The sequence below is a fragment of the Neophocaena asiaeorientalis genome, unplaced genomic scaffold (genome assembly GCF_003031525.2).
Source record: "Neophocaena asiaeorientalis asiaeorientalis breed wild unplaced genomic scaffold, Neophocaena_asiaeorientalis_V1.1 scaffold113, whole genome shotgun sequence".
NCBI lineage: Eukaryota > Metazoa > Chordata > Mammalia > Artiodactyla > Phocoenidae > Neophocaena > Neophocaena asiaeorientalis.
In genome coordinates, this window is record NW_020172316.1 from 5,748,011 (window position 1) to 5,763,474 (window position 15,464).

At 42.5% G+C, this 15,464-nt stretch overlaps 1 protein-coding gene across 1 annotated transcript in view; it reads left to right on the plus strand.

Moving 5' to 3' along the window:
- The first annotated feature begins 11,901 nt into the window (after positions 1-11,901).
- The window catches only part of CWC22 (CWC22 spliceosome associated protein), a 62,162-nt gene continuing 58,599 nt past the window's right edge, over positions 11,902-15,464 (plus strand). The window contains exon 1 of the mRNA XM_024766648.1: positions 11,902-11,944. The gene's annotated coding sequence lies outside the window, so the exon portion shown is untranslated. The remainder of the gene's footprint in view (positions 11,945-15,464) is intronic.

Here is a 15,464-nt window from a genome sequence, read left to right on the forward strand (position 1 = left end):
ATTGTATATAGTTTATTAAAGGATCTCCAGCAGAAATGAGCTGCAATTGCCCCCAGGAACAGCCTGATCATTTTGATTCAATATTTTCCTCACTTTCCTCCATCCTAAAAACATTAATTTAGGAATTGTGAGAGAGATTCTAAAGAGGATTTTTTGGATGGAATTTGGTGAAGGTAAAATCAGATTGAAATTTGTGCCTGTTGTTCTAGGGGTGGCAGAAAATTTATATTTGGGAAAAGGCAGGTCTTTGGTAAAATACATTTTTATGGCCTTTGTGTTGTACAAAGCAAAGGAGAAAGTGGAAACCGAGATACTTGAAACAACGAGAAAGGAAGTGCTCTGTTTTCTTTGTGGGCATGTTGTTTTCTCTGCAGAGATTATGATGTGTTGGCTGGTGTTTGCTTTCTCTTGAGAAAGTTAGAGATAGAGTGGGTGTAGGCCCCGGACTCTGAGAAGAAGGGCAAGATTGAGGGGATAGCCACCTGGAGAAAATGAGTCAAGCCCCAGATCATGGTAGCAAGGCAGAGTAAAGGACAGAGTCAGCTTGCCAAGGAGCCCCTTTGGAAGGGCATGACTAACAGATTCCAGGAGAAATGGCACTCAATGCTTTGTCTTAGGCTTTCCTTTTCTAATTGTATTATCTACCCATATATGCGTCAGTGAAGTTTTACAAAATGCCACAGCTGTGCTTTGAACAATTAAGGATTAGGAGCCATGTCTGTCTTTGGGGCATAACTAGAATGGGAAGAAAATAGCAACTAGATGAAGTGCTTATAAGATGGCAATCGCCAGTGAGCAGAAAAGCCTGAAGCAAGTCATTTCATGGAGAAAAGTGAACAACCACCACCTAGTAAGAACATGCTCATGTTTATTGAGCCAGACACACTTGGACTAACACGTTCTAAGTGTTTTCACAGATTATCTCATTTTGTTCTCACGATAACCATATGACATGAGTCACATTATTACTGCTTTATAGGTAGGAAAACTGAGGTACAGAGATGCTTAAGTAACTTGATTGAGATCCAACAGCTACCAAGTGGCAGAGCCAAGGTACAAATTCTGGCAGTCACCTTTGCTTCAGGGCCAGTCACCTTAACCACTATGATATCCTGTCCCTTGTGACAGGTTTATGGAACAAGGACCTATTCTCTGGGGATTTCCGAAAGTCAGATGGGAAACCTGATAAAAGACACTGTATGTCAGGCCTTTTGCAGAGGTTCTCAACTAGCTTTTAAAAACTCAGCTTTGACAAAAGCTCTCAACAAGATAGAAAATTTGAAAGTAGAGAAAATATTTCACAAACTTCCTATTTCTCACAGTACCTCTTACTGTCACCTGTGCTTGGTAATAATTCCTATTTATTGATCAAACATACCAATATGAGAAATGTCCTTTATTTCTTTTTATCCCTAAATGTCTCAATATATTGAACACTGACTTTTCAGCCATCCAGTCAGCATTTTCCTTAGCACAGGTTTGATTGTATGATAGAATATTTATAGCATTCAAAAATAGTGTTAACTAATTTGCTGACTACAGATATGCAACTTGTAAAATACTGCCAAGTGGTATTAAATACTAACTCAGTCTAAACCTAAACTCCAGGCAGTGAAATCCCCATTATTGCTTTTTCAGGGTACTGTCATTTTATTTAATCCAAGGATTACAGAACACATGCTGCAGGATTCAATAAGATTGTAGAGACCTTCCCTCCGCATAAAATATTCTGGTCATTTTCCTTCACTGAATTGCTTATTCAAATGTCCATAATTTTCACCAGATTGCTTATTCAAAGAATTAGAAAACAAAGACCTTTCTATCGATAACATGTGACGCCTGATTGAAGAAAGAGAAAGCTCAGCACTCGCTCCATTCTTCCTTCCCAGGACCTGCTCTTTCCCTAATGATTTTCCCAGTTATTTGGTCTCCATCCCAAACTTTCTGTTTCCATAAGGTTCTAGGCTTTTGGAAACCAAATTGGGAAGACCAGCAGGCCTCAGCTTCCCATGTGGCCGTTATCTCCCTCTGGAGGAATGAGCAAAGGAAACCAATTACTTGCATGGGAGAAAGGAAAAGGAAATCCCTAGGAGGAAAGATGGTCACTATTTCAAAAGTAAGTGTGTAAGGCACCACCTTTGGCATTTTACATACATTATCTTAGTCCATTCTCAAATAACGTAGGCCAAATATATGTTCTTTATTGTATTGTTTAATGTTGTAAATACTATTATTCATCCTCATTTTAGAGTGAAGGAAACTGAAGGTAGGTTGGGTTACTTAGCAGTATGATAAACCAGCCTCTCAGATGACCTCCTGGTCTTCATGTCCTTGGGTCATCCCCTGAGTGTGGAATGATCCTAGTGACTTGATTCTAACAAAAGGAATAGACAAAATGATGAGATGTCACTTTCAAGATTAGACTGTGCCCTCTCTGATGCCTTCTCACTTGTTCGCTCTGATGGAAGCCAGGTGCCATATTGTGAGCTGCCCTATGGAGAGGTCCACATCAGTGGCAAGGAACTGATGTCTCCGGCCAATGGACAGCAAGGACATGAGGCCACCAACAGCTATGTGAGTGAGCATGGAAGTGGATCCTCTCCCAGTTGGCCTCTGAGATGACTGAAGCCCTGACCAGCACCTTGACTGAAACCTTGTGAGGGACCCTGAACCCCAGGACTAGGCTAAGCTGCCCTTGATTCCTAACTCCCAGAAAATGTGAGATAATAAGTGTACTTTTTAAGCACTAAGCTTTAGAGTAATTTGTTACGTGACAATAAATAATACATCCGGTAAATTTAAACTTGGCCGATCTGGCTCTGGACATCATGTTTTAGCCAGTATGCTCTACTGCTCCCTGGTACTTGGGATTGGTTATCTCAGCATCCCTCTCAGAGGCCAGCATTTGCAGCCAGGCTCAGTGTGCTCCTTCCTGCTGCCCAATGGCCCCCAGGTAGTGCTGAGATTCCAGCACAAAGCACAGGCCATAATCAACTCCTTCTCTTACACTAAAGAAGAGTCTGTGTCCTCTCGCTTGCACCACAAAGTCATTATCGATCAGTCCTGTTGGATTATGACTCAAAAATACCCACTCTTATTACCATTTCATGAATTTCTCTGCGTTTCTCTACTTTCTCTTTTTTCACTGCTTCTATGCTACTTTTTGTTCTTCTTTACTCTTAGAACCAATTTTCCTCTGCATCTCCACTTTCTCCTGTAAACAGTTTCCTCCTGCCTCTGCTTTCACTTACAGAAAAAGGCACAACTTGCCTTCTGGAAACTTCAACATTTGTCTAAAAAGGACAGCTTTCTGGAAGCATCATCAGAAAGAAAAACACAGGTGGGGGGGTGTGGGCAAGGGAACCCTCTTCTTTAGTGGATTTTTGTTCCCACCCACTTCCCATATCAAAACATCCCCTGTGGCAGTTAAAAGCTGTTGGTCACCCCAATTAAAGTGTTTTTGTAGAAACTGTCAGAAATAGTTCCAAGAGCACTTTTAAGTTATTACATGTGGGTTACATAAGCACAAGAGGCTTATTAAAACTTTCAGAATATGATATGAATTGAGTCACACAACAGTGGTTCAAAGCTTTGGCTTTTTAGTGTGACTAACATGATCATCTGAAAATGAGGCACTCTGGACAAAAACATATCTTAAAGAAAATCAGTTAAAGAATATCTTTTGTTCCTTCCATGAATCTATACTCCCACCTTTTAAAAATATGGCTATAATTACTTTGCATTTGGATTAACTCTGTTTTAAGCAGAGCTGTAACAGGACCAATCACGTTGTAAATATGGGAAGGAAAAGTAATTCTTTATTTGCTTCAAACTAATCCTACCTTCCTCAAGAGCTCTCCCCACTGGATTGTGTGCAGAAACCAAACCAGACCAAACTCTTAAGCCACTCCTCTAAACCCAAACGGATAGTATGACTTAACCTCCCCCTCTCTCTGTTTCTCATGATAACTTAAGTGGTATGCTGGGGAGACAGTTCTTCCTAGAGCTCTGCAAACATTTAGCACCCCTGCCCCTCTTCATCCCTACTTCCTTCTTCTACAGAATGCCAAAGCAGCCTTTCCTGGCACGATGACAAACTTCACCACCCTTACACATTTCCAAACAGCCCCTTGCAGGTAAGTATGGCCCACGTCCCTAAAAAAGAAAGAAAAAAACCAAAGAAACCTAAGTAATGCTCGTGTATTTAGGTAAATCTTTTAGCATGCCAGATCCATCCCTCCCCCACCTCCTCTCCAAGGTGGCATCTGGTCTTTATAGGAAAAAGGATTAGTGAGGATCCTTAGATTAGTGCAATGTTCCCAGGTTCTCTGGTCTCCAAGACAATGGTCATTACTCAGCTGGCTGGCCTTCACAGCTAAAGTCAACAGCTGGTGCCATTCATGAGCTGATCTTGACATATAAAATTAACCCTGGTTGATACACAATTAAATTAGACTTATTCTCAAATGTGACACTTCAGGTGTGACTTTTGCACCACTGATTTGTCCAATTACACCCTGGTAAAAAGGAGAAAATATTCTTATTGAAAAAAAGTTATGAAAGTAAGGAGCCTCAGTGAAAATATCTGTTTCTCAATGTTTATGTATCAGTAAGAATCAAATCCCAAAGGCAGAGTTCATTAAATTGAAGATCTGAAATAGCTTCAGAAGAAAAGGAAAAGGCTTTTTCATATATCTACAAAAAATAGAACATTAAAATAATACCAAAAATATTCTGAATAAACTACCACATTAAAATTTCCCTTAATAGTTTCTTAACTCCACTGAAATTAATTCGTATTTCATTGGGCCTTGGATCAAGTAGTTAGTTTTGTTGAAGTATGTCTGCTTTTGGACAGAAAAGAGTCCTGGGAATCCTGACTTGGTACACTGTACAGTCTAAAAGTTTCCTAAGCAATTTTACCTTGGAAGATTGTACCCAAGACTCTATTCTTTGGAATAACCATAGTTCAGAGTACCTAGTGCAATCTTGAGGGCTCTGAGACAGTTTTTTTTGTTAATGACACAATCACTAGCCTGTTGCCTAAACTAGAGTCTCAGGCAAGCTTCAGAGAGAAGCAGAAACCTGTTTAATAATGAGACTGAATTGCTGTGGTCAATTTAGTACAGTACCAATAATATCAAAATGAAGGAGAGTAAAATTCTCTATTAGCTATTTTGTAAGGTTTTAATCAATGTTCCCATGAACTAAGAACCTACTATGGACAGTGAGGGCAAATTTCCAGGTCTTTCCCTTAAAACCTACAATCTCTGAAATGCTTACATGAACTTAACTCAGGGAAGGCTGAGACCTCTTCTGATTTGTCAGTTCCTCCAATGCAATTCTTATAATAGCAGTGAGCTAATTAAGAAATATAGAACATACCAAACAAACCTAATTATTTCTAGTGCTAGTACCTATTGTGGCAGATACAGAAATGCAACCTTCAGATGTTCAGATCCTTCTTCAAGAAAGGACTTATAGCCTCCAGCTATTAACTCTTTCAGGTCCAACTGGCCTCAGCTTCTGAGTCCAGGTCATGCTCTTCTTTAGGTGGCCTCAGCCAAAGACCAAGCAAGATGTGCTACAAGGGTCTAGACTTTCATCCAATGCAAGACTCTTCTAAGAGCTAATCCTCACTCTGGGCCTCTCTGTTGGGCTTTCAGGTACTTTGTCAGATCTGCATTATGGTCTGTTGACTCTTTCTGCTCAATCTTTTTTCCTGCCCTTTCCTTTCACAGGTGTTACTCCCCAACAAACCTTTATTCTCCTGTCTCCATCTCAGAGGCCACTTCTCAGAGGACCCAACTGACACAGTGGTTCCAGGAAAGACCCAAAAAAGCAAGTGATAAGTTGGGAGCTTAAAACTGGATCCCTCACTTCCTGACTGGCAAAGAAAAGCCCATCTCAGGTGGTATATGGGGAACAATTAGTACGTGGCACAATATGGCAGTGTGATTGCTAAAACTTTTCACTGATAGAGAGCACTGGCATATAATACTAGATAGGTAGAGTTTATTGACTTTGGGGCACTCTCTTGGAATATAGAATTAAACGCTCTGGAAAGAATCTGAGTGGGAAGAGCGAATGTGCTGGTAGGGTGATTCCCAGACATCTGGAGAAAGTAATGGCTCATGGCGAGAGAAATGAAATGCGTGAATTGCCATAGCTGACCCTGGAGAAAAGACACAAAAAGCTCAGGAAAGTGGACATTCTGGAGTAAATATATTATGTGAGGCCAGAAAACCTACCACAAATTTATTTTGCACAAGAAGACCAGAGGACATATCATTCTTCAAGGCCAACAGGAATGTGCTAGTAAGAGGGGCACCAGCATCACAAAGAAAGACATCCGATGCTGACTCCTCAAGGGCTGACTACAGGAGAGCCTGCCATGGAGCTTGGTTTATTAGTAGCAGTGAGGATAATGGGGCCCTGAAGCAATAGAGGATGAGCAACACTTAACCCCCAGAAGCTAGGAGGTCATAATTATAGTGACCAGAATATAGGAGCAGCAGCCCAGAGGGAGTTGTGAAGAGGGCTGACAGAATAGGGTGTCACTAGGGACAAAATATATGGGCAGCCAATGAGACTGTTGCTCACTATACATGATTAAAAGAAGAAGGAATGGATGAGCAGGAGGCTGAAGGTGGTTGCCCCAATAAAAAGTCACCATCTCTTGCCCAGTGCCTGAACCTGGACCAGTTTTCAAACCATTGGCTGAAGACTTAGCTGGGTCTCAGGAAGAAGCACCCTGAAACACCATATCAAGTATATATTGTAGAGATTCCCCGGACCCTTTCCCAAAGGGACCCACTTGTACTTAGTTGAATGACTGTACACAGGGAAAGGGGAGTATCCACATATTTGAGCACTATTAGATGCAAGTCAGAGTTGACATTGATACCTGAAGATCTGAAGCAACATCATGGCTCTGCTATTGGAACGGAGGTATACGGAGGCCAGGTAATAAATGGAGTTATGGCCAGAGTCTGGCCCACAATGGTCCCCTGGATTCACAGATCCTTTACCCAGTCCTTTACCCAGTCTCAAGTGTATAATAGTCCTTTACCCAGTCTCAAGTGTATAATTGGGATTGACAGACTTCACAGTTGGAGCCATTTCCATATATTGTCCTTGGCCTGTGGAGTGAGAGGCATCATAGTGGGGGAAAGTCAAGCAGAAGTCTTTGAACCTGTCTCTCCCAGACAAGAGAGCAAATCTAAAGCATTAAATCACAATGCCTGGGGTATGGTGGAGATAAAGGATCCAGGAATAGTTCCCAGCATATCTCCATTTAATTTGACAGTCTGGCACCTGCAGAAACCAGATGAATTAGCAGAATGACTGTAGACTACTGCAAGTTCAACCAAGAAGCAGCCCCAGTTGCAGCTGCCATGCCAAGCATAGTATCATGGCTAAAGCAGGATAATAGGACCTCAGGTACATGGTATGCAGCCATTGATTTGGAGTAAGCATTCTTTTCTATCCCAGTCAAGAAAGACAATTAGAAATAGTTAATGTCCATATGAAATAAACTGACAACAACATGCACTGACACTCTAGCCCCAGGGCTATGTTAACTCTCCTCTGTCATAATACAGTCCATAGAGATCTAGTTCATCTGGAAATTTTGTCGAAGGTCATATAGATCCATTATAACAATGACATCATGCTGATCAAACAGGTTGAGCAAGAGGCGGATTGCATGCTGGAGGAAATAACCCTATGAAGGATCAGGGACCTGTTCCCTCGCTAAAGGTTTTAGAGTGCAGTGTTCTGGGAAATGATAGAACATCCTCTTCAAAGTAAAAGACAAATTGCTGCCTCTTGCATCCCCTACAAGAAGGAAGAAAGCACACGGCCAAGAGGATGCTTTGGGTTCTGTAAACAACGTACTCCAGACCTAGGAATATATCTGGCCTATAATACCAGGTGCAACCTGGCACAAGAAAGGGCTCTGCACCAGGTATGAGCTATAGTGCAAGCAGCCTTGATACTTGGGCTAAAGGATCTGGCAGATCCTATGGTGTTAGAGTTGTCAGTTTTGGGAAAAGATGCAGTATGGAGTTTATGGAAATCTTAGTAGGAGGATCACAGTTCAGGTTCATAGAGTTCTGGATCAAGGTTGTACAACTTTTGAAAAATAGCTCTCGGCATGCTACTGCTAAAAAGGGAACGATTGATCACGAGACACTTAGTGGTACAAAATGAAACGTGCCTTACTGAACCCACCATGTCATAAATTCTGGGGGCCCAGTCACAAGATGAAAGCATTATATTTGGGATAAAGCATGAAGAAGACCAGACATAGTGCAGACCTTGACATCACCCATCACAGTTTTATCGATACTCTTCTCTCAGCTCATATTAATGGCCATGTGGGGTAGGAGGTGGGGTCTTGAACAACAAGCTGAAGGAAGAAAAAAGGGCCAAACGTAGTTCACAGGTGGGTTGGCTAAGTATGTGGATGAAGGCTTAAACTGGACAACAGCTACATTAAAGCCTTAGTCAGGAAGAGCCCTGAAGACAGAGGAGAGGGAAAATCTTCCTAATGGGCAGAGCTTTGGGTGGTACACATGGTATAGAGGGAAAAGTGGCCTGACTTTCAAATATTATCTAATAGGCAATGGCAAATAGCCTGGCTGGCTGGTCAGAGGTCTGAAAAGAAAGAGATTTAGAAGGTTGCAGACAAGGAGGTCTTAGAGGCTTAGAGATATGTGGATATAAATACTGGTGTGGGCAAAAAGTGTGAAGATCTTTTTGTCGCATGTCAATGTCCACCAGAAAGTATACATTATAGAAGAAGAACTAAACAGCCAAGTAGACAAAATTACTCAGCTAGTTGATGTTAGCCTGTCTTTGTTAGCGGCCACCCCAGTGCTGGCATAATGGACACATGAATGAAATGGCCACGGTGACAAGAATGGAGTCTATGAAATGGGCCTATCAGCATGGAGCCCACTTACCAGAGCTGAGCTGCCTACTGCCTCATCTGAAAATTCAACCTGCCAGCAGGAGAGACCAATGCTGAGCTCCTAATATGTCATCACTCCTACTCAAGTAGCCCTTGGCAGCAAGTTGACTACATTGAGGTCATTGCATCCTGGAAGGTGCAGCATAGGAATAGATTACTTATTTTGGGTATGCATTTGCAGCCCACCAATCTTCACCGAGCACAACCATCTGGGGACTTACACAATGCCTGATCCACAGGGACGGAATACAATACAATATAGCATCCAAACAGGGCAATCAGTTTACAGGAACTGATTTACAGTTTTCAGGTGCAGGAAGGTGCCTGTGGCCATGGGTTCCACTGGTTGCACCACATGCTGCACGTCCCAGAATCTGGTGGCCTAGTATAGCACTGGAATGGTCTGCTCAGGGTGAAGTTCAAGTACTTTCTAAAAGACAATACTCTGCAAGAATGAGGTACTGTTCCCCAGGATGCAGTAGACCTCGATATGGCTCAGGATCCCAGATAGAAACGTAAGTGAGGCCATAAACAATGGCTTCAAACAGGAATAGCCCCATTTACCATCATTCCCAATGACCCACTAAGGGACATAGTACTTCCCATTCCTGCAACTCTGAACTTTGTGAATTAGAGGTTCTAGTCCCCAAAGGTGTTATATTCTTGCTAGGGGACACAGGAAGGGTCCCACTGAAGTAAGCTTCATCTGCTGCCTAGGAACTTTGGAATTCTTGAGTTCAGGGACAAGTAGGCAAGGAGTCAACACCCTGTCAGGGAAGCTAACTCATCACCAGGAGGAGACAGGCTTGATGTTATTCGACAGAGGCAAGTAGGAATACACTTGGTACTCAGGTGATCCACTTGTACACCTCTACCTTCTCCAATAGTGACTGTAAACGGACAAGTGCAGCAACACCTGCCTGAGAAGGGGATTGTTACCAGGGGCTCAAATTTCTCAGGAATCAGGGTTTTCACACCACAAGTTTAATTATTGAGACCAGCAGAAGTGGTAGCTGAGAGAGAGAGGAAAATTTAGGATGAATAGTGGAGGAGAGAGTCAATGAGTTCAGTTGTGGCTCAAGACCAACTGCAAAGATGGGGACTGTAGTTTGTCCCACTAACTTCTGTCTTTGAAGTTTCTCTTCAGGAAGACAACAGTTCCCTGAATGTGTAGGGAGAGTGAATCTACATGGTGCAATGGGTGGACTGTGACAGACACAGAGATGTGCTGCTCAGATACCTCTTCAATAAATGGCTTTTTGCCTGATTACAAGGAGTGCGGTTAGGTGACAGCCTTTAACTGTTATCACTTTCAAGTTCACCTCAGGTTTTGAGTTGAGGCCACACTCTTCTCGGGGAGGCTCTGGCCAATGACCAAGCAAGACAGTATTGTAAAGGCCTCGCCATTGTATTCCAGGGAGGGACTTCATCTTTGCTCTGGAGCTACCCCTACCCCATCTAGTTTTCTCCCTTTTCCTTTCATCTTTTTTACATTCTTAATTTTATCACTGTTTACTTCCTTGAGGACTCAAAAGACAAACCTAGTCTCTCCCAGTTCCACCCAGCCCCGCTAGGTTCAACTCCAACTTTCCTATTTCTGTTGACAATTGTAGAGGTGGTATTGTGCTTTTTTCAGGTATGGATACAAATGCTTACCAGATTCATCTCCTATTATTACAACTAAAATCTATCCACTTAAATATTTTAAGACACCAAAATGCACCTTAAGCTATGGCCAAATATCTTACATATGAAAAAGGATAGATAATACTATCATATGGTAGGAATTATCACAAATGCATCAAGCGTATCAAAACTAATTCAGTCTTAAAACTATTCTGTGGGGTGGGTACTATTATCAGTCCCATCTAACGAATTAGGAAATGGGCACACAGTGTGAAGTAACCTGCCTAAGGTCAATCGTGCATGAGTATACCAACAGATTCATGATTTAAACATAAGTTGTGCTCCAGTGTCTTTATCCGTAATCACTTGACTCTTCTGACTCTAGGAAGGGTTTAGCAGTACCCTAACATTGTAATAAATCAGTGTTTGGAGAAAGCAGGACTGGTTTATACACTTGTTTTGAGGAACATAAAGAAAGATACAGCTGTTTTAGGAAAAGAGTTTCCAAAACAGTAACAAGCAGTTAACTTTTAGGTTTTGTTACTGTTGAAAAGTAATGTTTAAGAAAATACTTCGACGGATTACCTCTGATTTGCGTACAGACTGTTGTTTCCAAGTCGGTCAGGCAATCTCCTTCTCCTCAGCATATCTCGCCAGCTGGTACCTTAACCTAAAATAGAGGCACCATCTTCTCTACAGAATTAGTTTCTCCTCATTACTTCACTCTGTGGTCCAATATTCTCCCATTCACTTGGGCTGGAAATCTTGGAATTTAGTAGGCACTTAACATTTGGTAACATTTTTGCTTTTTTTGGTTCCTGGTTTAAATATTGTAAAAAGTCTGAAGAAGGTGTCTGCTCTCCTTAAGATTTTCACGGAAAAGTGACTACACTAAGGTCTACTTTCCTGCCAACTGCAGAGAAATAATTATAGATTAAAGTAATTTTAAAAACTCTTAAAAACAACCAGGTTTCTCGCGGGCCTCCAGCACGCTCTCTCTGGCGCTTATCCGGAAGAACTACAATTCCCGTCGTGCTTTGCTGCCTTCTCAGCCTACAATTGCAACGTAATTTCCGTCCTCATTGGCGGTGGGTGCTGGATTTTGTAGTTTGTGTCATCTTCTCTTTTTTCGGCGTCTTGGGACGGGAAAAATGTGGCCGGGTCGACGGCTCTGTATCTGGTATTACAAGGTGGTACTTTAAATAAATTAATAGGATAAGGTATCAAAGTCAGTTTAGCGTCAGGTTTTTATGTATTTCACGTTCCGCCTTCCTCTGACCGCCGGGCCGGGAAGGGGAAGTGACGTACGTCCGGTGTAATGGCGGCGCGGTGGAGCGCCAGGTAATTACCGAACTCCGTAGACTAGCTACAGGCAGCGAACTGAAGTGGGGGTGGTGGGTTGCCAGACCGGGTGGGAAGTGAAGGGGAACCAGGAGTGGGTGCGGACTCGCTGGTACGGCCGTGGGCGACTCTGGGGTGCGCTTGGGTTTCCCGCCGCGCGCTGGCCCGTGAGGTTGGGCTGTGAGTGTCTGTCGGGCCGAGGAGTCCCAGCGGGTGGGGTGGGGAGGGGGCGGCGGTGAACTCCCGCCCCGCCTGCGCGAACAGAGTAGCTTCCTCGAGAGGTTCCTGGGCCTGTCTCTCCGCAGTGGCTTTATTGTGGAATCCAGCACCAGTGCTGGTACTCTCGCCTTTCGTGTGCATGTGTTTTGGGCGCGGATCACTTAGAGCCTCCCGAGTCGTTTGGGCTTCCCAAGGCCCTTTTCTTAGTGCCCCGGCCTCGGGCCACGATTGTGGGGTCCATGAATGGTAGTTAATGAAAGAACAGTGGAAGTTTCACTCTCATTCCTCTTTGCGGCGTAATGTGACTGATTCTTTAAAATTTCATTAGTCGTTTCTTTTTCATTCATTTGCTGCGTAATTTTTGACGCTTACTAGTATTTATTACTGTAGACTGTTCGTTCCTCGTTACATGTGTTCTTCCTCTGTCATCCTTTATCCTTCCATAACCTGAACTACCACCAATAAGGTGATAACTCCCAAACTTGGGTCTCCAGTCTCCACATCTCTATCGAGCTCCAGTCCTATAGTACGTACATTTGCACGTAACGGTAATATAATATCATAGTTAATTTTACTGACTCCAACTGCAATCATCAGTTTACCGATTTTCGCTTAATTCTTAAAACAATTCTTTGAGATAAATGGAGAACGAAAAAAGTGGGGAAAGCCTATTCCAGATGCAAGAATTAAGTGATTGAAAGTGTGGTAAGAGTTTGCTTTTTTAGGTTTCCACAGACTAGGAATAGCAGATAGAGAAACAAGCAAACTTGGGCTTCAGAAAACCAGTTAACTGGCCTCCTCCTTATCTGTATTTAAACTTGTTTTAGGATTGCCAGTTCACCTCAGTTAACATCCTACTGTGGAAAAGTGGATTTAGAATTGGCATTAAAAGTGTGATCTTGATTACAAGAAGCGTCTAGTATCTGTAGGAGGAGGAGGCCTACTTGAATTGGTACTGGATGAAAGACTAGTAAACCAAAGATTCCAGTCTTGTTTCAGAACTTATTAGGTCTGTCACTTGGGGCAGATTACCTAACATCTCTAGTCTCAGCTTCCTCGTCTAAAAAGTACAGGTGGTTTTGAAGTTGAAGAAAAATAATGCATGTAAGGCACTGAGACTTCAGAGGCCAAGAACCTTTAATATCCTGCCTGACCCAGTGGTTCTGAAAATGTGGTGTTCTGAATCAGGAGAATTAGTAGCGTCAGTATCTCCATGGAACTTGTTAGAAATGTAAATTACTGAGCTTCACCCCAATCCTGTTGAATCAGAAGCTGGGGAATGAGGGACCCTTCACTCTCTTTTTTGCCAGAGCATTCCCGAGATTCTCATGCCGGTTAGTTTGAGAGCCACTGTTCTAGCCCATCTGCTAGGTATCGGCTGTGGTTCACCCCTACTCCCAGAATCAGGTTTGCTGCCTTCTTTGCTCCAAAGTGTTTGATCTGTGGCCAGCCAGTATTTTCCTTATTATGCCGCCACATCCTTCCTCATGTTGCATAGCTTAGTTCCAATCACTTCTGGAGTTCTGACACTTCCTAGATTGCTCAACTGTCTTTCCTAAACCAGTCTTCTTAGCTCTGTCCTTTTTCCCAGCTGCTGCATTGTTAGAGGTTAAGTCTCCTCCCTGATGATTGTGCATTGCCAAGAGTTCTGCAGTGGCTCCTTGTATCTGAGACCACCTAAGAGTGTACAGAGTGATACATTGTGTATTTATAATGCCCATGCCTTAACTTGAACATTATTTTTTTTTTATGGTTTACTTGTATTTGGACTGAATCTTGTACTACCTGGTATATCCTTAACTTGATATAAGTCATGACTGGCCTAGAGCTAGTTCAAGAAAGAAGTGGCTCTTGGTAATATAGCTGATCCCACTAATGACTTGGAGGGCTTCCTTGCTGCAGTTCTCTACTTCTCTGTTTAAATCTGAGAATCCTAGCATGGGAGGATAATGGAACAAAAAGGCCTCTGGCGTATTAGCTTTAGCAAACTTCCAGACGTAATAAACCTGTAGCCTGAATATTTTATCTCAATATATACATTTCCCAAGTGGACATTGGAAGAGACATTTCAAGGCCTACAACAGAGTACAAACTTTCAAAGCATTTTCTTCAGAAATAATATATCTGGAGAGGAAACAATGATTAAAGCAAGCGTTTGCTATTTGTAGCTAAGTTAATAAATCTTTCCCAGTGAACAGATACCAAAAAGATGGTGTGAGCTGCCTTGACCTGGGGACATAAGGGCTCCTGGAATTATCGAATAGTTTGGCTAATGGGAGGGAGAGACCCAGTGGAGGTTCATGTTTAACTTGACTTTGATCCTAACTCATAAATGGATCAGACTAGAATTCAGTACTTCCATCTCAAAAGCTACTCTCTGGGGCTTCCCGGTGGCGCAGTGGTTGAGAATCTGCCTGCCAAGCTACTCTCTGAGTCCTTTCCTGAATTAGTTTACCAGGACAGCTTTCTTCTAAACCTGGGGACAGGAGCCTCTGGAGTAGAATGTAGTGCTGTGTGTCTAGGGGATAGTTCATAAACTTCTCTGTGGAGGGCACGGCATCCAAGTTTTCTTTAAAACTTAGAATGTGATTTCCTAAATGGCGCTTTCATTAAATCTTCAGCAAGCCCACTTATAAAGCTGTGCAGTGAGAGTTGGTGAACATATCCGGCCCATATACTTAGTTAGGCAAGCTGATGAACAGATTTGGAGTGAGGGGAGACAAAGTGGTATGAATGTGTGAAAGCATGCAGCATCCTCAATAATCAGACTTGTTTTGGTAAGTTGAAGTAACTGCACCTCCAGGATCAGATTTCCTCTTGCAGTGCCTTCAAAGGAACTGGGTTTTTTTGTTTTGTTTTATTTTTCTTGTTTCTTTTTTTCATGGCAATAGGGAGGTATATTCAAGCTGCTCTCCAGGTTAATGTGAGATGAAGACAGATAAGGAATGGCACCTGATAGGACTGTCATGATGCAATTGATGACATATAGCTTGGCTGTTCCTAGAAATAGGGGTTGATATGTGGGACAAGGCTGCTGTGGTATTCCTTGGTAAAGAAGTTGTCAAAATATCATTATAGGGATTTAAGAAACAGGAGCAATAATCAAAAGTCCACATACCTCTTTTTATATTTGATATTAGAATTGGAACCTATTAAGTAGCAGACACTGTCCTAAGTTCTGGATATATAACAGTGACCAAGAACTTCAAGGATCCAGTGTTCTTCTACAAGGTCTTTCATCTCTCTGAGTCCTTACTGATGCTGTCTCATTGCTGGAATGACCTTTTCTCCCTTTCCTACT